The sequence below is a fragment of the Protopterus annectens genome, chromosome 9.part0 (genome assembly GCF_019279795.1).
Source record: "Protopterus annectens isolate FY-2018-M chromosome 9.part0, PAN1.0, whole genome shotgun sequence".
In the NCBI taxonomy this organism is placed as follows: Eukaryota; Metazoa; Chordata; order Ceratodontiformes; family Protopteridae; genus Protopterus; species Protopterus annectens.
In genome coordinates this window covers 1,022,692,128-1,022,713,756 of record NC_056743.1, presented here as the reverse complement: position 1 = coordinate 1,022,713,756, position 21,629 = coordinate 1,022,692,128, and the positions used below count along the sequence as shown (strand labels likewise).

At 38.7% G+C, this 21,629-nt stretch overlaps 1 protein-coding gene across 1 annotated transcript in view; it reads left to right on the top strand.

Moving 5' to 3' along the window:
• The first annotated feature begins 241 nt into the window (after window positions 1–241).
• The window catches only part of LOC122811760 (activin receptor type-1-like), a 393,690-nt gene continuing 372,302 nt past the window's right edge, over window positions 242–21,629 (top strand). Inside the window, exon 1 of the mRNA XM_044083816.1 lies at window positions 242–499. The gene's annotated coding sequence lies outside the window, so the exon portion shown is untranslated. The remainder of the gene's footprint in view (window positions 500–21,629) is intronic.

The window sequence follows — 21,629 nt, the reverse complement described above, 5'->3', positions numbered from 1 at the left end:
AGTAAGGGCTGCCAAAGAAAATGCGAGCAGCAGGAAAACCATGTAATCTATGTCTAGCCTGCAATACACAATGCAGGGTGGACCACTTCTGACCAAAAGTTTCCTTCAATTTATAACATTTTACAATCTCCATGATCTGCCTGGGATCAGATATAACTGTTCACAAAGTTTTTTTGGACAAAAGTGTATCTCGCAGTCTGGATCAGTATTATGCAAACAGTTCAGTGTGGTTTGATGTAAAACTGATTAGACAAAGAAATGGATTCTGCATCCAGATAAGAGAAAAATATTTACAGAACATTAAAAATTTCTTTTGCTGACATGCATTTAATTTCCTGTTTAAAATATTTGAACTATTGTGCTGAACTGCCATCCGAACATACAAGTTGAAAAGGCATTTTTACCATCTGAAATAAATGTTCTGTCCATCTTATGGCATGTCCATGAAATCCTAAATGACACAGCTGTTCTCCGAATTAATACAAAATCATTTATTCAGGTAAGTGATCTATAAACGTTTTCCATTTTATTATTTTAGTCAAGTGTAACATTTTGAAGAAATATATTCTTCATGTGCAGAATGCCAAGTAGAGCTTTGAATAAAGAACAGTGACCAAGGGTGGTTTACTTCTGAAAATCAAGGAATGATGTATATAACTTGTACAACTTCATGAAATTTTGATTACATGAACTCTGCAATTGTAATTTAATTTGCAGACTTGTTGAGCTATAATTTGTTTTTTCTTTTCTACGGGTTTCTTTTCTTGTGTTAATTTGTTAATGTTGTTAGAATCTCTTAGTTCTCATGTGTCAGAATGTAATGGGTTTTGGGGGGATTCAAGTCACATTAATACCAACTTTTGTTTTTAGTTTGATTTTTCTGTCATTCACTAAAGTTATCTTCTGATGCTGTTTGATTTACTGTTCCACTCCTCTGAGATACCTAGCAGCTTTGTGTAGACCTAAGAAAGAGAGACTGATTTAATTTGAGTTCATTTTTGTAAGGTCTGCATTTCTTTTGCAGGCCGTCTCACATGGGTGCAGGGAAGAAATTCTTGCTGGCCTGAGTATTTCACATCTTTGAATAGAGTAACTGTAAATGACTGATGCTCCTGTGGGTGGCTGTTGTAAATGTATATTACTGTGCTACAGAAACTAAGTTTGTCCTTTAGCCGAGCTATTATAATGACACATTGCACAACTATGGTACTTAGAGTACAGGGTTGTTTACTTCTGTATGGTCTGTGACATCAACAACTTTAAGAGAACTTTTCCTTTAAACAGCATCTGATACTGTTAGATACTTAAGAAATATACTCATCTGTCTGGCCATTGAAGTAATCTAACCATAGTCTAAGCTGGCATTTATCACACAAGGTTTTTGAGCTATTAGCAGATTGCTTCCCGTACCCTAGAGTTTCATTCCCTTAGACACTATAATTTGTCTACTGTATAACTCTGACCAAGTCACTTAACCAGATAGTGCTGTATGGCAGTTCATGAACTGGCAAGGCTCCTCAATGTTTCACTGGACAGCATGCCTAGTAACCACCTATGAACTGTGTTAAAAAAAAATCATAATTTAATTTAAATTGCATAATTACTGAGCCTATCATTTCTAAGATTCTGTTTAGGGAAGAAGAGAACCTGACACATTTTGATGAAGACAAATGGGCATATACTACATGCGTTCTGTATAAGGAAATATACAGATGATGCCAAGTAATTGAGGGAATCTCTTTTCCTGAGTTTACCAAGGAGAATGTTATTTATAGTTAAACTGTATTGAATTTCATACTGTTATCAACATGCTTAGTAAGATTATGGCTTTTATTTCTCATCAGACGCTACTACAGATGTAATACTGAGATGATTTGTTACATGGATACAATAAATGAGGACATATGACTACAATAAATGAAATCAGAAAATGGATATTTACATCAAGTCTTCCTCTTGATGGGATTAATTTCAAGCTGGTGGTTTTGAGAAAAAGCCTTGTAAAATGTCTTGCCTGCTTATATACTCACAGCTGCTCCTTAATGGATTTTATGGTAGCCTAGCTATGCTTGTTAAGGACTTGTGTCTACACTTGACAACTAAACAAAAAGGACCCAAGTCTGGACATGCACATTATAGATGATAAAAGTGGTTAGTAGAGTGTCTTCACAGGACTATCTGGTACATCATTTCTCAACTGACCTATAGTTAAAATTATTAAACTAGTCTGTTGGGATGCAAGGAATGGGGACCATACAAATACAGAAGTACTGTTATTGCTTAGGCCAAAGGGGGATCCAGTACCTTGCTTCAAGAAAATAAAGTCACAGTAAGTTGTTACTCTTACGATAGGGCTGGAATGATAGAACCACAGATCCCTGCTCTCCTCTAAGATGGAGGGATCTAGTTTATGTCTTAAGACACTGCCTTGAATGGCATACTGGGTTGCCAAGAGAAAGAAGAATATGTAACCTTAAAGTCTGACTTTCATGCTTTGCTAGGTCCCCAACATCAATTTCCCCTTCTTTTTTAAGAACTTAGATGAATGACATGCGAGTTAGAGAAAATACTGTTCTAACATTATTATAGGAGGAGCCAACCTTACCTTAGAGCCTTCTGTAGCCCGGATAATGAATAGAAACTCATCACAGAGACAGAGAAGAACTTCTAGGTGCTACCGCTCTATATAATTTGATGTCTGAAGGATGTCAAGTTCTTCAAAGAGAGTTTTTTTTCTAATTGCAGTCATCACAGATGCCAGAAGAAACAATGTGAACTACATTTTGGTTTCAGAGGTTCTGCTGGCTCCCAAATTCCCAGAGCAAACAGTGCCAGCATTGCTGTTGTCACCATTTCTTACATGCCCATATCTCAGTACAAATTTGGAAGAAATGTCTCGATTATCCACACAATATGGGGGGGGGGGTTACACACTTCTCTCCAATGTTTAAATGCTATGCATAAATAGGAAATGAATAGAAAAAAAAGCATTATAAAGTGTCTGCCTGAGATTATGGACTCTGGGTTACATGGTATATGGTACAATGCACAGGACTGTCTGAAAATGCCTTGCCAATCTATGTAATATACAGAGAGATGAAACACAACCATGATGGACCTGTGAGCAAAATAAGGTAAATATTCTTAAATCCCTGTAAAATAATGCTATCAAGAATGACAAGATGGAAAATGTGGATCTCTAACCTTACTGATAGGTGCAGATTAGAATTAAATTAGCTCATAATATATCTGTCAGGAAGAAAACACCCTTAAAACATGCACTAGATACTGTCAGAATGTAATGCTGGGATTGTTGAATCACAATCTGAGTGTACAAGATATTAATATATGAGTGTTCTTGAGTAATAGCAGTCTGAGGATGTCTTAGGGTGATACTGTGGAGGCTTTTAGTGTATTTTTAACTTGTAAGTAAGGGCTAAACCTCACTAGAATGGAATTCTGAAAATTACAAATGGTATTTCAGGAGGAAGTGAACTTGCTATTGTATGAAGTGAAAGTTTAGAGATGACTGAAAATATAGCCTCATGTAAAATTCCTATGGGCAGTGGCATCCCTTAAAAATTCTACTGGGGTATTTTATACCAATTACTAGACTTTTTTCAGATTTAAACTTCAAAAGACAGCAATCTAACAGCAATCACAAACAGAAAAAACAAAAAAGCAGTAACCATTTATACTGCAGTATAAAGGCACGAAATGCATAGTTTGGTAAAGGGCTTTAACCTTTAGCTTAGAGTCCATCCAGGATTTAAACCATATAAAGTTGTCCTTTATTGCTAAAATGCAGTGATGACATTGAAATATGATGTCTTTCTGCCAGTTTATGCAGTAACAGATACCAATTTGAGTTAAAGACAAATTTGTAGTATATATATATATATATATATATATATATATATATATATATATATATATATATATATATATATGTGTGTGTGTGTGTGTGTGTGTGTGTGTGTGTATTTGATATCCAGGACATTCAAACAAGACAGAGACACTCCATGAAATACACACCTGAACACCTATGATATGTATGCATTCACATAAAGAACAATCATTAAAATATGATTATACAAAGGAAGGTATTTCAGTATATTTATAGCATGTAACCAGAGAAGCAATTGAAAGCATAAACCTATTAAGCACTAATGCAGGGAAGACACTGAAGATGTAACCCATGCAGTCAATATGAAAAGTCATTGATACAGTGCATAATTTGTTTGAGAGTGTGATACATTATTTGCAGATAAATTACCTCTGAAGAGCAGAATTCAGTCTTTAACTTGAATCCCCATACCCCCAATGCCATTCTATCTAGACCGTGTGTTACTGAGGAATATACCCTAGACCAGAAGGTTTATTAAAAAAATAAAGAAAACACAACTGTCCTGCAAAGCCACAACTTGTAGTACAAGTTGCAGCAACCAGTCTGAACTTATACTAGCAGTAATTTAATGCAGATAGTGATACTTCTCTACACTCTGATTGTACCCCTGCTCAAAATTCAAACGTGAATATCTTCCCCTAATCTGACTAAGGTATAACTCCTAGACATTAGCAAAATAAACTTATACAGCTAAAACAACAGCCTCTATTACTATCTCTTACTTTGTCAGAGGCTGTATCTCAGATAGTTTTTTAAGCAAAAACTCTGATAGGTAAGTGTGGCCCACTTCATTCAGCCCTCAGTACACTAGGGCTACAATTCACTACCCTACCCCCATTTCCCACCCACCCCACATGCTACCTCAACTAGCTAACCAAACATTATCATACTTAAATGACAATTATCTCCCTAACTCTACTATCAAGATTATATTGTCTCTAACGTCCAATATAATTGGTCATCCCACATTAGAAGCCTAATTCCATTATAAAATGTATTTGTAATCACCTCAATTAGCTAACAGTCTAAAAGTCCAACACCTCACTAACTGATAATGCTTCTATCTAGTCTTACTTTAGGTAGTCTTCTTAGCCTCACCTTTCTAACCTATTTCCACACTCTCACAATTACAAACATCATCTAACCAACTAAGTTTTTAGACTTAAACCCCAAAACTCCTATAAACACCCCAAGAATAGTAGGTAGTCTCTTCCAGGACACTCCATACTTCTATTACAAAACTAAACTATTTGGTACACCCCCAAAACAACAAAAATCATACCCCTCAGCAAATCAACCACAAGCAGGTATATACAATTGTTACACAATATCAAATCAATCCTTTTAGATGGAGATATTCTTCCTAATCCTGAACCTGCTAACCACCACTCAGATAATACAACAGAAAAAATCATACCACCCAAACCACACAACCCCCACTGTTCACTAACCAATTACTTTTTTTTTTACCATAAATGCCAGAAATATAATTAACAAAGTTACTGAGCTACATGTTTTGATTGCCTGCCATAAAGACAATATCCTGGCCATAACTGAAACATGGCTAACACTTAATATCAGTGATATTGAAATCCTACCATTTGGTTATAATATAATATGAAACTACTGTAATAAAAGAAAAGGTGGTGGTATTGCATTAATGTTCCCAAATCACTACAACCTAATAGCATGTAATGCTCCTATACCACAATTTACAAAACTGAACTTATTATCAAACTCCTAAAACTAAATAAACAAACGCAAATATGTATAATCTCACTATAGAGTCCCCCAGGTGACAATATCAATGTATTAGAAGAAATCGTATACTAAAACTAAAGTAATATTCCTTATGAAACAATAATACTAAAGAGATATAAATATAAACTAGCCTGAACGTACATCTACTACCCCCAAATCTAGTATCAAAGTATTTCGCTTTAAACAGCTCATACAGGATCCAACCTATTTTGCTAAATAATCAAGTTCTTTACTGGACTGGGTTCTCATATCTAACACCAATAAATTTCATGAATCAGGTAGGTACCTTACCTTACTCTCTTTGTGACCACTGCTAGACATGTACTAAATGATTTGCAAAAAATATCCCTAAACAACAAGCGGTAAAAGCCATAGGTAACCTAAATAAATTTAACTCAGACATATTCATTACAATGCTGTCATCATTCAACTGGAACATACTAAAATCAACACCCATTGACAAAGCGATAATGGCATTTAATACAATATTCCTCAATATTCTTAATAAAATAGCACCCCACAAGGAATAAGGGAGTAAAGGTAATTAATGAACCCTAGTTAACGAAGACTAATAGAAAATTAATGCAGAGCAGATAAAAAGTCTGGAGAAACTGGCAGAAAAACAAAATGTCTCAAATCTGCCAACAATATAAAATACAATGCAACCAGTTTAAAAAAAACAAATAACCATGGACAAAAATGTACTATAATAATTCCCAGAATAGCTGTAAAACAGTTCCCAAGAAAATCTGGTTAACAATCAACAAAATATTACAACCTGGGCAAAAATATAATCCCAGTCCATCTCCAAATAGTACTACAATGGATTTTGCAACACAATTTAATAATTATCTTATAGATAGCTGCATCCATTGCAAAGGGTTTTAATTAAACTCAGCTTGACTCAATCTAACAATACAAAGCTATTTCTACATTCAACCTTCAAATAGTACCTACAACCATTATCAAACATCTGCTGAAGTAGGTAAAAGTTTACTCTGCCTCAGTAGATAATTTACCTAGTCAGTTTCTAAAAATAGTAGCTAGTAGCATAGCCTAGCTCATTTCCATCCTCATAAAAAGGTCTATAGAAGAATCATATGTTCTTAATCTCTGGAAAAAGTTACACATCATTCCCCTCCAAAAAGGGGGTAATTCAACTGGCAGTACTATCCCCACTTTCAAAATTACTGGAAAATGTGTCCATAATAAATTTTTAGAATATCCTACACAGAAACAAATGTTACCCTCAACCCAACATTTTTTTCATAGCACTAATACAGCTCTACTCTCATTCATGGAAACAGTAAATAAAGCCAGGGAGAGTGACACATTTGTATCTACATTATTCCTTGATTTGTCAAAAGCCTTTGATACCGTTAGCCATACAAAACTTCTAATAGAAATGTCATCATTAGGCCGTACAGTTATTACATTAAATTGGTTTCAGGGCTTTCTCAAAGACAGATTCCAGTCATTAAAATTGCAATACATTCTATCCCTCTTTCTCATTGTAAATGCAGTTGTCCCACAAGGCTCAATCCTTGGACCCTTACTGTTTAACATAGTTACCAACTCACTCCATACAAGCACACAACATGCCTCCATTATACAATATGCAGATGATTCAACACTTATATACTCATCAAATGATCCAATTCACCTACAGCAAATCACTCAAGAGTTCTTCATTGTCACAGAAAAATAATTGCAAAACTATCAACTTATGCTTAATCCCAAAAAAGTCAAACTGCTATTTTTCCCCCCACATCAAAGTCCCATGGAAAAAATAAAACTTCAAAATATGTTTCCTCAGCAGCAGCAATACTGAACTAACCTCTCAAACTAATCTACTAGGAATGATAATAGATGACAGTCTTAGATTTGATTAGCACATGCAAAATACCATAAACACACACACACACACACACACACACACACACACACACACACACACACACACACACACACACACACACACACACACACACACACACACACATCAAAAATGAGTCTACTCTACAGAGCTAGAAACTTCCTCACTCCCATCTCTAGAATCACACTAGCGAAAACTTAGTCTTCCTCCTCTCTTCTATGTTGCCTCCATTCTCACAAATCTCCAAAAAAATCACGTTGAAAAAATCGAACAATGTTTTAATAAAGCTGCCCAATTTGCTACCAGTGCTCAATACCATACCCATCATTGTTCTGCACTAAAACCCCTTAACTGGCTAGAGCTACCCAACTACCTAAAATATACTCAATTACTCACTGCATAGAAGATTAGTAACTATCCTGATATGCAAACTGCTCTAAATGCAGCCCTACAAAAATGCTCATCCAGTAACCCTCTGCGATCTAATGACCAAAAGCAACTTATTATCTATAGACCAAACAAATCAACTTTACTCCTTTTCTGTCACCAAAGCTTGGAATTCCCTCCCTGCTTCCATAAGAATAGTTACTTCTTACCAATCTTTCAAACTTTGCCTAAAAGAATACCTAAAAAGGGAATGGCTCTGCTCCTGCTCTACACCATGATAACCCTCTATTGTCCTACTCAAAGCTCAAATCTACTTTCAACCCCTTACCCATGAAAATGTTTCTATCAAATCTCCCTTAATGTCTCTATAAACAGTCTAGTTTCTTCATAATTCTCCTAACTCTCCTTAAACTTTAATACATCAACATAAAAACTCACCCCAGTGCTTTATAGTTTGATTAAAACTGTATACCATAACCTCCATCTGACTCTAACATATACTTAACCAAATTTTACGTAGCAAAATGTTATTGCTTCAGTGTATTCTTCTCACAATACTTAGGCATCATGTTTATCTTCACTAGTATATCTGAAACTAAACACCCCCAAAGCAATCATAGAATCTAATGTCAACAACTTATTTCATTCTATCTCACCTACCATGTTGTCTCTCAATTATGTCAATGTTTGACTCTGCGTACCCAGCTTATCTGTACTTTTCGAAATATTTGACTCTATGTATTCATGTTTCAAATGTAATTTTATATTTACTGTTACAAATGTACATTCATAATGTATTATAATCTGAAATGAGATCTATGTCTGAAGCTTTTGTCCCTGGGCCTCTGCTAAAAATGGGCACATACCCAGGCCAACTATCCTGGTAAACAAATGTCAAATAAAATAAAATAAATAAATAAAATAAGTAAAATAAATACTTATGGTTAGGATTCATGGAGATGCTGTGCACAGCTACACAAGTCCTGTGCATGACAGCTACAGTGCTCATCATGAGAAATACACATTATACATGAATATGCAGGTTCTAGTGCTTAAAAACACTCACCTATACTCAGCTCTGATATCAGCAGGAGTGATAAATCAGGGCAACTTTAACTAACTGTGCAGATTTCACTGTAAGTAGCAAAGCACAGCAGTGAGAACATGCTGATCATACCATAGTATCAGTAGTGTGCTTTCTTACTAATTTTTATTTTATTATTTGCATTTGTTTACTGGGTTGGTTTGGCTGGGTCAAAAATGCTCCTTTTCAATGAATACCTAGTGAGAAAAGCTGCACATTGTACATAGGTGAGAGTACAAAACGGTATTTAAAGGGCATTAGAGAATAAAAAATCTCACTAGAAATGTGAACAGAAAAATATCATGATTATTTACAAAGCTGTAAGAACATACAACATAGCTATTTATAAAGCATTAAGAATATATGTAGGAGAAGGCAATGAGAAAGTACAAAACCGTACATCAGGGAGATTAAACTGTATGACACAAACTGGGGAATGATGTGAAAACAGGAGGGTAAGGAATGTAGCAAACATTTATTTACAGTCAGTATTTTCTGTTTACAAACAGTATCAAAAGCGAAAGCAAAAGAAAGACAGAAATAGCTGAGTGTATTGATCAGCAGAAAATGGGATGTAGTTAGGAACAAGGTGCAGTACATTGGCCTGAATTTATTATTAAATGGCAGGATAGGTTGTCGAGACAAAGGGAAACAAAAAGAGAATAGCATGCAGGATTATGAAGGTTAAGAAAGAGGTGGAAGAATTACGTTGGTACATATAAAACATTCTTAAGTGATGAAGCAAGAGACTGTGTAAGAAGGTAGAAAGTGAAACAGCATAGTATATAGTGAAAGGAAGGACAGATTGGATAGGGGACCATTAAACTGCTGCAACTATGCAAGGCTAGGTTATGTACAACCCAAGCAATGGCTTGTGCCAGTGTTTGACACTTCATACCATTAAGCTGTGCAAAATACAGTGTTCCCATGAAGTGCAGTGTAGGAGAATTGCCCAAGAAGTGGCCAAAATGACAAGACCATTATTATCACTACTATAGTGGGGAAAAAAGGGTGTACAAGACAGTATGAAAGGGAAGAAGAAAAAGCAAAGGGAAACACTTGAGTGACACATGTGACAATGGTAAGTGGGGAGTGGAGAGTATGGGTACATTTGGGGGAAATAGAGACCCTTTTATTTATATGAAAAGAAAATGGAAAAAGGGGATATTATATAAGGAAAAAGGAGTATGGAAAGATGGTATAGAGCAGTGTATAGGTGCAACCAAAGATTATGTGAAAAACAATACAGTCAAACGTGGTGGTTTTGTACACACACAAGGAAGGAATGACAATAGTGGAGGTCAGCGTTAGACCTTGCGTGAGGTATGAGTAAAGACAGGCTAGAAGTATTACACTAGTTAATTTAGGTAGGGAGCTAGCTGGAGGGGGAGTGTTATCATGGTAGTTTAGCGAGCTGCCTACACATAATCACAGTCAGGCAATGCCTTACTCTCTGGTGGTCTAGTCATCAGTGTGTACAAATCCAGAGAATCTGTAATTTGCAGCAGGTAGCTTCTGTGAGGCCAAGACATTAGTAAGCCTGATATTCTGCTGAATGATATACCGTAGCCTCAATTATTTGCAGCAGCTGTGGTTGGTTAATAAGTGGTATGGCATTGTTGTCAACTTAAGAAAGGTTTTCACCAATCCATAGCGAGCTGCCACATTCCCATAATCAGCACAACCACTATAAGCTACAACAGAGGGAGATGGCAAGATGAGGGTGTCTGAGTCTGCTGATTTTCCTTTCTCATCAAGTTTGTTTGTAGAGTGGAGACACAATGGAAAAGTGTTTTATATATATATATATATATATATATATATATATATATATATATATATATATATATATATGTGTGTGTGTGTGTGTGTGTGTGTGTGTGTGTGTGTGTGTGTCAATGTAAAACACTGCAGATAATGATACAATGTAACACACTGCAGATAACAATGATACAATGTAACACACTGCAGATAATGATACAATGTAACACACTGCAGATAACGATGATACTACAGCCATTCCTGCCTCCTCTGATACACCATCCTTTTGAGATGTATCTCTTGTCAAGCTGCAAAATAAGAGTGCAGACATTATTAATATCTCTTTGACAGTACTGTATTTATCCTGAAGATGAAAAAAATCACACTTGCAATATATCTCTGGGTACTCTGTTTACACTTCAACTTCCCACTCCTGCAGACTTTCAGGAAAGCGTTGCTCCAGGTCATCATCACGATGTTGTAATTTGTTTTCAGACTACTGTATACCTGCTGTCCAGGTCATGCCACGTACCCACACTTTTGAAGGTATCTTCCTGTAGATCCAGAAGCTGCTGCCTGAAAGAGGTATGAAGGAGATAAAGAAATATTTTCATCTCCTTCATACATCAAGCAGGAATGCTGTGTCTGTAAATACTACCAGCTAGACATCACATGGTACTTCAAAATGGCAGAAACTCACACAAGTATGCAAGGCTATAGGTACTGTTTCATACTAGTACCGCCTACTCAGTTGCATGGCGTATGTGCATTCTTTTACCACTTATACCCCCTGTGGGAGTGTGAGCACACAATAAGGCTGTCATAAGAAAGTGGAATTAAACAGTTCATAGTCATTCATGATAAGAAGATTCTCTAGGCATCACTATTTTGGTTGTCAGTATTCTTAGAAACCAAAAAACAGTACTGGCCCAAAGTTACCAAAATAAACAAATAAACCAGACCTGGTGATAATGTGGTATCAAAGAGCAATAAGCCATGACCAAGTGCTCAAAGTATACTGCAAATGAAGAGACTGTTTTTATACATTAAGTGCTTTCATCCCATCCACTAAGGACAATCACAAGCCTTCTTCACATACGTCCAAAATCTCAAAGGTAACACCCCGATCTGCTCTGAACTTGTGGTCAAGAACACCACATACACAAACACAGTAGATATAGCCAACCTGCTGGCAGACAGGTTCAATGAAAACTTCACCCCCTTGTCCCCCCATCAGTAAACCAGGACATCCCCAGCACCTGCCCCCCTCATCACCAGGAAGCAGGTCTTTAATGCCCTCTCAAAGGCCAAAAAATACAGTTTCCATGGTACCTGACAATATCCCTGGCTGCATCCTACATGAACTGAGGCATGAGCTCTCAGCTCCATTAGGCACCCTATTCAAAAAAAGCCTGAGCACTGGCTTCATCAAAGCTGAATGGATAACAACCACTGTCATCCTCTACACAAAGGTGGACCATCCACTGACCCAGGCAATTATAGGCTCATCAGCCTAACTAGCCTGATCTTCAAGGCCATGGAACACATTATCATGGACCTTATAAACAAGGACATTGGCAACCTCCAAACGCTTGACCCCACACAGTTTGGTTTTTCAAAGGGAGATCATACCTATTAAACTTGGTCAACTTCTTTGAAACAGTCACCAAAGCCATGGGCGAGGGGAAGATGGTGCACACTGACTACCTTTATAGGTTCATAGATTCACAGGTAGGTACTAAGCTATCTGCCCGAGGGCATTTATAAGCCTAGCCAGAGTGTGTAGGCGTTTGCCACCCCATTGATTAATTAACTGATCCTCTGTCAAGCAGAGCCAATGAAGTGATCCCAGGGGTGTATTTTCTGTTACCCATCCACTTGTCAAGGTTTCTCTTGAAGAGTGTTAGTGAGGGAGTCTGCCTGATGTAATTTGGAATTTTGTTCCAAAGCATGGGGAGTGTCTGTGATAGGAATCTATCCCTCCAGCATGTTCTATTTATTGTTGTAGTGAGGTTTAGCTCACTAGAGCGCGTGGCTCGCAGTGACTTGGATTTCTTTAGGTGGAGCATGTCCATCACTTCTGAGTTGGACATGGCTTTGTAAGTCAGGGAGAGATCACCTCTGAGTAAGCGATATGCCACTGAGTACAGCTGGAGTTTTTTCAATTGGGCTGCATAGGACATATGTTTGAGACCAGTAATCCTCTTGGTGAGGTACTTTTGTGGTCTTTCCAGCTGTTGGAAGTGTCTTGTGAGGTACATCCCAAATGGGATATTGTACTCTATGATGGGTCTAATGAGTGACGAGTAGAGGGGCACTATAACCTCTTTATTTCTAGATGCGAACCCTTTAGTAATTAGATGGGCCACATAGTAGGATTTCCTAACTACTTTGGCAATATGATTGTCAAAGGAGAGATTACTATCTACCTGGGTCCCCTGATCTCTTATTACCTCTTCTGTATTAAGGGGGCTGCCACCTATGTGGTAATTCATGGGTGTTTTGTTTTTCCCAAATGGGATGACTATGCATTTTTTGGCATTTAGCTTGCAGCCATGACTTTGACACCAGGTGTCCGTCTCAGTAAGGCCCTTTTGGAGGATGTCCGTGTCAGCCGGAGAGTCAATTATGGCTCCCAGTTTGCAGTCATCAGCTGACTTGATTAGCCATAGTCCTCCTGTGGTTGCCTGTACTTCTGAGAAGTATATGCCAAACAGTAGGGGTCCCAGGACTGAGCCTTGCGGGACACCACTTGTGACTGGTTTAGAGTCAGACCTGGAGCCATCTATTCTTACCATGTGAGTTCTGTCTATAAGCCAGTTGGCAACCCATCTCGTGACATAGGGGTTTATGTTCAGGCTGGTGAGTTTTTCTGTAATACCCAAATGGGGAATGGTGTCGAAAGCCTTGGCGAGGTCAAGGTAGGCTGTGTGAACCACCTTTCCCTCATCTATGGCCTTGGTGACTGTCTTGAAGAAGTCAACCAGGTTTAGTAGGCATGATCTGCCCTTAACAAAGCCAAACTGGGTCGAGGCATGTGTTTGGAGGTTCCCAATGTCTTTGTTAATGAGTTCCATGATGATACGCTCCATAGCCTTGCAGACCAGACTAGTCAGGCTTATGGGGCAATAGTTACCAGGGTCAGTTGTGGCCCCTCTGTTGTGGAGAGGAATAAACGTTGCTGTGCTCCATTCTATGGGCACGTAGCCTGTGGAGAGGCTGAGGTTGAACAGCGTGTTTAGGTGAGGGGGTTAGTTCATTCTGTAGTTCGTGCAAGACGCAGCCTGGGACACCATCTGGTCCCATTGATGCTGTGTTTTTGGCTTTTGAAAGGGTTGTTTTCACCTGTGCGTCTGTGATTTTTGGGACACTACACTTTTCCGGTATTGTTGCGAGCCCTTTTGGAAGTGAGAGGGGGGTTGAAGTTTGCGCTGACTCTATCTGCCAGGATGTTGGCATTATCAGTAGGTTCAGTATATTTTGTGCTATTTTGCACTAGTTTAGTGCATATCTGCGAGTTGCCACTTAGATTCTTAACATAGCTAAAGAAGGCTTTGTGGTTATCTTTTGAATCCTTGGCTATTTTTCTTTCGAAGTTAGCCTTGGATGATTTCATGAGGGACCTCAGTTTCTTACTGATACTGATCAGGGATGTCTTTCCTTCTTGGGATTTGCTTTTTTTCGGAACTAGTTTCCTCCTTCTATTGTATAGCCTGTTTACTGCAGGGGTCCACCAAACTGGTTTCCTTCTCTTAGAGGAGTGAGTCTTGATTTTGCTAGGGATGGCATCATGATCCATGCATCCTTGTAGGTGCTCATAGAGTGCATTTGTAAAGGTTTCTGCATCTTGGGCAGCGTTATCCTTTAGTGTGGGGGCTGTGAAACTTACCACCTCTGTCTTAAGTAAGATGAAGTTTGCTTTAGAAAAGTTTTTTACTGTGGTTTCCTTAGTTGGGGGTGGTGGTGGGGTGTGGACATCCAGAGTGATTAGTTTATGGTCTGATCTAACCAGTGACGGGTTGGCCTCCAGTGTGGAACACATGTACCACCTTATTTACCTAGCCAAAGCCTTTGACACAATTCCCCACACAGGCATAATAGATAAACTCTCCTGGCTAGGCATCAACTCATATGTTACCAGATGGGTAGCTAACTGGCTCACTGACAGAACCCACTCAGTCAAAATAGGGGAAGCCACCTCTAGTAGTAGACCTGTAATGAGTGGTGTACCCCAGGGATCAGTCTTGGGGCCTCTACTGTTTGGGATATACTTTTCTGAGGTGTCAGCTAAAACCAGTGGTCTGTGGCTGACCAAGTTTGCAGATGACTGCAAGCTGGGCACTGTCTTAAATTCCCTTAGTGATGTGAACATCCTCCAAGAGGGCCTTACTCAAACTAATGATTGGTGCCAGGAGCATGGCCTCAAACTGAATGCAAAAAATGCATCATTATCTCCTTTGGGGAAAATGGCATCCCCACTAATTATCACATTAATAACAATGTACTAAGCATGCAAACAGTCGTGAGACACCTGGGCACCCAAGTTGATAGCAACCTGACTTTTGACCACCACATTGCCTACGTTGTATGGAAGGCTTTCTACATGGGCCATCTCATAAGTAAGGGTATTTCAACCAGGAACAAGGAGGTCATAACATCCCTGTACTCCTTCCTTATCAGATCCATTATCGAGTACAGTGCCCGCTTCAGCATGCACCTTGCCAAGCACATACAGCAGCTGGAGAGACCACAGAGGTTCCTGATCAGCAAAATCCTGGGTCTGAAACACCTGTCCTATACAGATATGCTAAAAGCCCTGTCTCTCCACTCAGTCTTGTACAGACTGCTCAGAGGTGTCCTGTATCTGGCATACAAAGCTATCTCAGACCCAGCCTTGATGGAGTTGCTGCCTATCCATAAATCAAAATCCACTTGGGCAACCCGCACATAAGGCCTAAACCTGGTCTGTGACATTAAGAGAACTTGTTGGTGGGATAGATTTGTGTTCCAGAGACTCCCCCATCTGTGGAATAGACTTCCTCTCCATGCTAAGCAGAGTACCTCTCTATCCCTCTTTACGATGAACCAGGCTGGCTGGATGGGAAACAGAAAATACACCTCTGGGATCCCACCTGTGTCACTGCTGACTTTGTGGGAACATGTGCGAAATTCTTGGCTAGGCTTATAAGGGCCCCTGGGCCAATAGCTTAGTATGATCCTATGAACCTATAAAACCAGGACTTCTTCAGAATAAATACATCATGTGCATCAGCCCCTTATATAATGTACCAATTAACTCAGTTAAAACAAATATTAAACAACCAATCAGTCCCTTAAAGTAACGCCTACACACTTAATACAAGTAATGCACATTCTGCAAAAAAGAACTATATGTTATATGTATCTATTACATTTTTAAAAAGATCCATGTTTGAAATCTACCTTTTATTTATGTTTATAATTTAGGTGTACAAAGTTTTAAAATTGGTTAAATAGAAATATGATCATTTAAACCAGCACACCATCACTGCCAAATGAAGTCATGGACTTCATATTCTCACCAGCTAAGGTAAAGCTGGCCAAGATAATGAAGCAGAACACCATCTTGCCAAATGAGTCCTTGATGACTAACTCTTTTCAGTGGTGATTCAACAGCAGAGGACAAACATGCAGTGGTTCCCTAGCCACATCACAGAAGGATGTGTGCCTTGACTTGATTTACACTCCCAGTGATTCCACCCCCTGCATCCTGCCCAAGTCACACATGCCTCCCACACATTTCTTGTTGCCATTCATGTGACATTGTATCTTCTGACCCTATGCACTACTAACCTGCACTCACACTTTCTTCCCTTTTTCCCCTAACCAGAGGGTGTTGACAGGTTTGTGTTACAATGTTACTGTCTCCCCTGGTATGTTGCATCAATGATGACAACTGTGACCCACTCTACCCTTTACCTCATGTGACACTGACCTATTTTCTGACACATAGTTAAACCAGATCATACATTAACCAGCAAATACTGACCAAAGCACTGCATATATCATGTTAACTGTTTGACTTCATATGCATCATGGTCCAAATTGTTAACCAGTTACTGGCTGTCATTCTATCAATGCAGAGTATTGCACCATTCAGAGCCAAGGGTCTCTTATTGACCTTACCTCATCCTGCTTCTGATCTCTGTCATTTTCTTCATCTGCTGGTGCTACTGCTGACAGACAGTACATTGCAGCAGAATGCCAATGCTACCTCTGTCTTATTATATTGTGGAGCACAGACTGCAGACATCTTATTGCTCTTTTTTATCATATTGTAGAACATGGCACAGACAGCAGACATGTTACTGTTCTGTCACACCATATTGTGGAACATGACGCAGACTGTAGACATCTTACTGCTCTTTCTTATATTGTGGAGCATGGGACAGACAGCAGATGTCTTACTACTCTTTGTTTGTTTGTGTCTTTCAGCTTTTTCCAGTTAGGGGTCGCCACAGCAGAACTCCGGTCCGCTAATGATTGGCAGTGGATTTTTACGTGCCGAGTTGCCAGCCCTGATGCACAACCTTCAATGAAGGTACGGCCATTCACGCATGTCTCCATGCAGAAGACGGTCTAGCTGAGAATCGAACCGGACAACGTCTTACTGTGAGGCGACAATGCTACCGCGGCACCAACACCGCAGTAGAGACTTACTACTCTGTCATATAATATTGTGGAGCATGGCAACAGATTGCAGACATCTTACTACTCTGTCATATTATATTGCATAGTGTGACACAGACTACAACATCTTACTGCTCTGTCATATGATATTGTAGAGTATGGTGCAGACAGCAGACATCTTACTGCTCTGTCACATCATACTGTGGAGCACTTTGCAAACTGCAGACATCTTAGTGCTTTGTCATATCATATTGTGGAACATGGCGCAGACTACAGACATCTTACTGCACTTTCTTATCATATTGTGAAGCATGGTGCAGACAGCAGATGTCTTACTACACTATCATATCAGATTGAGGAGCATGGTGTACATTGCAGACATCTTACTGCAATGTCATATCATATTGTGTAGCTAGCCACAGACTACAGACATCTTACTGCTCTGCCATATATTATGGAGCACGGTGCAGACTGCAGACATCTTACTGCTTTGACATATCATATTGTAGAGTATGGCACAGACTACAGACATCGTACTGCTCTGCCATATATTATAGAGCATGGTGCAACATCATAGAGCAGTAGGATGTTTACTGTTTGTGCCATGTTCCACAATATGATATAACAGGACAGTAAGATGTTTGCAGCCTGATCTTTCTGTAGAATCTACAAGTCTCAGTTACACAAATACATTCTTGAACCCTTGTCTTCTGACCACTGAGACACTGTCAGTATGATTTGTGCCTTTTCATTCTCTTCTACTTGGTATTCCAAGCATAACGTTTAAAGCCATCCAGAAGGGCTGTCATCCAGGCAGGCATTAGGGTGTTTTGTGCTTTGGCTTCCTAGCTGCTCTACTGGCATGTTTATTCTCCTGGACAAGAGTGAATCAACCCATTTATTCCCTATGGTAACAGTTAAGTGAACTGGGACCAGGTACAATCATCTGCATGTTGCAAAGGCTTCATTTTAATTAAGCCCTACCATCATACCTCCCAACCTCTACAACCAAGAAATGTGGACAATGCCATATAAATTGGGGGAACAAAGGCCCCAAAATAGGGAAAATTTTTAAATATTGCTCTTACAAACATAGACACTTGATAGAATAACATATTTTGTATTAGCATGAATTTTCTGAAGAGTATGAAGTCTATAACTCAAATGACTGCCATTATTTTCTGACTTCAATCCTCAATGATTTGCCAGTGATTTGCCAGAAAAGAGCAGACCAAAAATATGAGCAAAAATTTGGACATTCTGTGAAAATCTGTACAGTTGAGAAGTATGCCCTACCATCCTTGCACATGCCTGTTGACATCCAAAGGTTTGGTGTATAATGAAACTTTTGCAGGGTCCGTTATGTCTCTTCATGTGGCAGAATAAAGTATCATTGCCAGTCTAGTAGACTGCACCCCCCCTGTGATTCCCAGTCTCCACTGAAGGTGTACTTGTGGAGAATGTCCTCAAACAACCTCTTCTTTAATGAGGTACAAGCAGGCTAAGCCTCATCATTCTGCTGTCCATGCTGGCCCCAGTAGGTGCCTGAACCACTAATCAAATTCAGGTCACATACTGAGTCATAGTCAGAGCTTTATCCCTGCATGTTAACGGTGTTGGCTGCAACCACAACTGTTGTGTTGTCAAGAGATGTACTAGAAAAGAAAATATGGTCCTTAACAGCTGAAATATTAGCAGTGAATAATGTGGCTTTGGTCTCTGTAGAATTTAGATGGAGGTCAGAGACATTTAGGTCTTTTTGAATGGTATCAAAATTCTTTTTGAAGTCCAAACACCAGCATCACATATATTAAATTAGCATCACTGCAATGTCTGAATGTGATGCTGATAAAAGCATTGAAGAACGGGGTCTAAAAAGAGGCCCCAACATAGTGCTTTGAGAAACTGACAGAAAATCACAGAATAATTGACTGTTTATGTTCTTATTTCCAAATTTCTGGAAAACCATTGAGTAGAACTGTGGGTTAAGCCATACTTCACCAGCTGAGTTAAAAAATGCTGATAGTTCCCCCATTTTTCTACTTTTGTTCTGTGCCCTCACTGACCATTTAGCTACCTTGCCCCTTGGTGAAACCCCTACAGCTTATTTGTTACTTGGGTGTGAGAGGTGAGTAGAATAGTGGGGGTTTGGAATAATACATTGTTAATCAATCCTTGATTTAGTCACAAATGTTGACATTTGCTGAGATTAAATAGGCTTGTTTCTTTACCATGGCCTGGTCTAAAGCATAATGGGAATCTCAGCAAAATACTGTAAAAGCTGCAAATAGTAGAGTATAGCAAATAGTCTGCATATAATTTTAAGAAACACCTCTATAAACACACAGGTTACTTGTGTTATAAATATCACATGTTAATCTGTTCAGAATAAAGTTAAGGTGCTTACAAGTGTTATCTAAAAGAGATGTCATGGCTTTATTCCTGTTGCTGGAGCATTATTTCTGCTTCACCTTTCTGAATTAGCCTGACGGCAGCACATATTCATTTGAAGGCATACGTATATCAGAAGCAAATGATAACTAGATCATGACATAAAAAGGGACATTTAAGTTTAATCGACTGACCTGTTGAATAAAACTGAAAGAAATGAAAGCTAGAAAAAGGTCTGCTGGGGGAATATGATGAAATATAGGACTGATGGAAAAAGAGATTATCCTCTCCCCCCAACCCCTGTCTTGCGGTCTCTAGAGAAATATAAACAGCTATCACTGGATTGTTTGCAAGGTATAACTTTTGATCTGACATATAAAAAATGTACAAATGCAGTGGGAATCCTGTAAGTAAAAAAATAAAAAGTTAAAACAAACCAGTAAAAAAGAAGTAGGAATATGGGACATACCTCTCAACTGTACATATTTTCTCATAATGTCCAGATTTTTGCCTCATATTTTTGGTCTGTTCCTCATAAAATTTTGGTTTTCTGACAAATCATTGGCAAAGCATTGAGAATTGAAGTCAGAAAATAATGGCAGGCATTTGATTTTCAGAATTTATACCCTTCAGAAAATGCATGTTAATGGAAAACATGTTATTCTATCAACTTGCTATGTTTGCAAGAACAATATTTAAAAATTGCTCCTATTTGTGGGCCTTTGTGTCCCTATTATTTATGGCTATGTCCAGATTTCTTGCTCTAAGAGGCTGAGAGGTATGGGGAGCAGTATTAAAAATGATTGATGATGCAAAAAAATCACATTTGAGCCATGAGAAGTGAGTGGGAATAAGTTCAACTCTACAAATTCATGTATGTTACAATAACTGCAGTAGGAAAGATGTTACCTATGTTGTTATGTTTTTTCATGTTAACAATACCGCTGTTTATACCCATATATTAGGAATTATATTTATTTTTACATTCCTGTCAATCAGCAGCATGATCTCCATCTTACGGGTCCAAGTTAAATCATGGAACCTAGAAATCACACCTTTTCAGTGCAAATGTCAATCAATCAATCAATAAATAAATTACCTGTTTACTGCTCTACATGTGAATAATTTGCTCTTTGGCTACAAGTATAATAGCAAAGACTCAAGAAAACTTTTTCTGAAGTTAACATTGTCGTTACACAGTGCTTGCAAGCTAACATGCCAGATTATGATTTGCACAAGCAAGTTTTACTGCACACAGCCTAATTTATCACAAAACATGTGTACTCATTATGTGCATGCTACTAGAATGTTTTGCACAGGTACTTGCATGTATGTGCACACAAACAGACACACAAACACACACACACACACACACACACACACACACACACACACACACACACACACACACACACACACACACAAAAACACATACACCCACCAGGCCTTAGGTCAACTGGCGCCCTAGGCAAAAGGGCTCTATGGCTCCCCCCACCACACTACCTGGTGCCCCCATCCTGGTCTACCTACACCAAATTAATACTGGAAAAGCACCCCTGTTAGAGCAGCGCCCTAGGCAGCCACCTAGTTGGCCTATGCCTAAGGCCGGCTATGCACCCACCCACAATACATGCCTTCAGTATGTGATTCTGAAAGTTATGATTAACCTTATGCTTTTTTGATAGTTGTTACATAATAAATTACAGCTTTTGCAATCCAGCTGAGATGGCATCTTTTCAATGCTACCTATAGTTCCTTGAGGAATTGATATTTTTTCACCTCAATAGGTATTG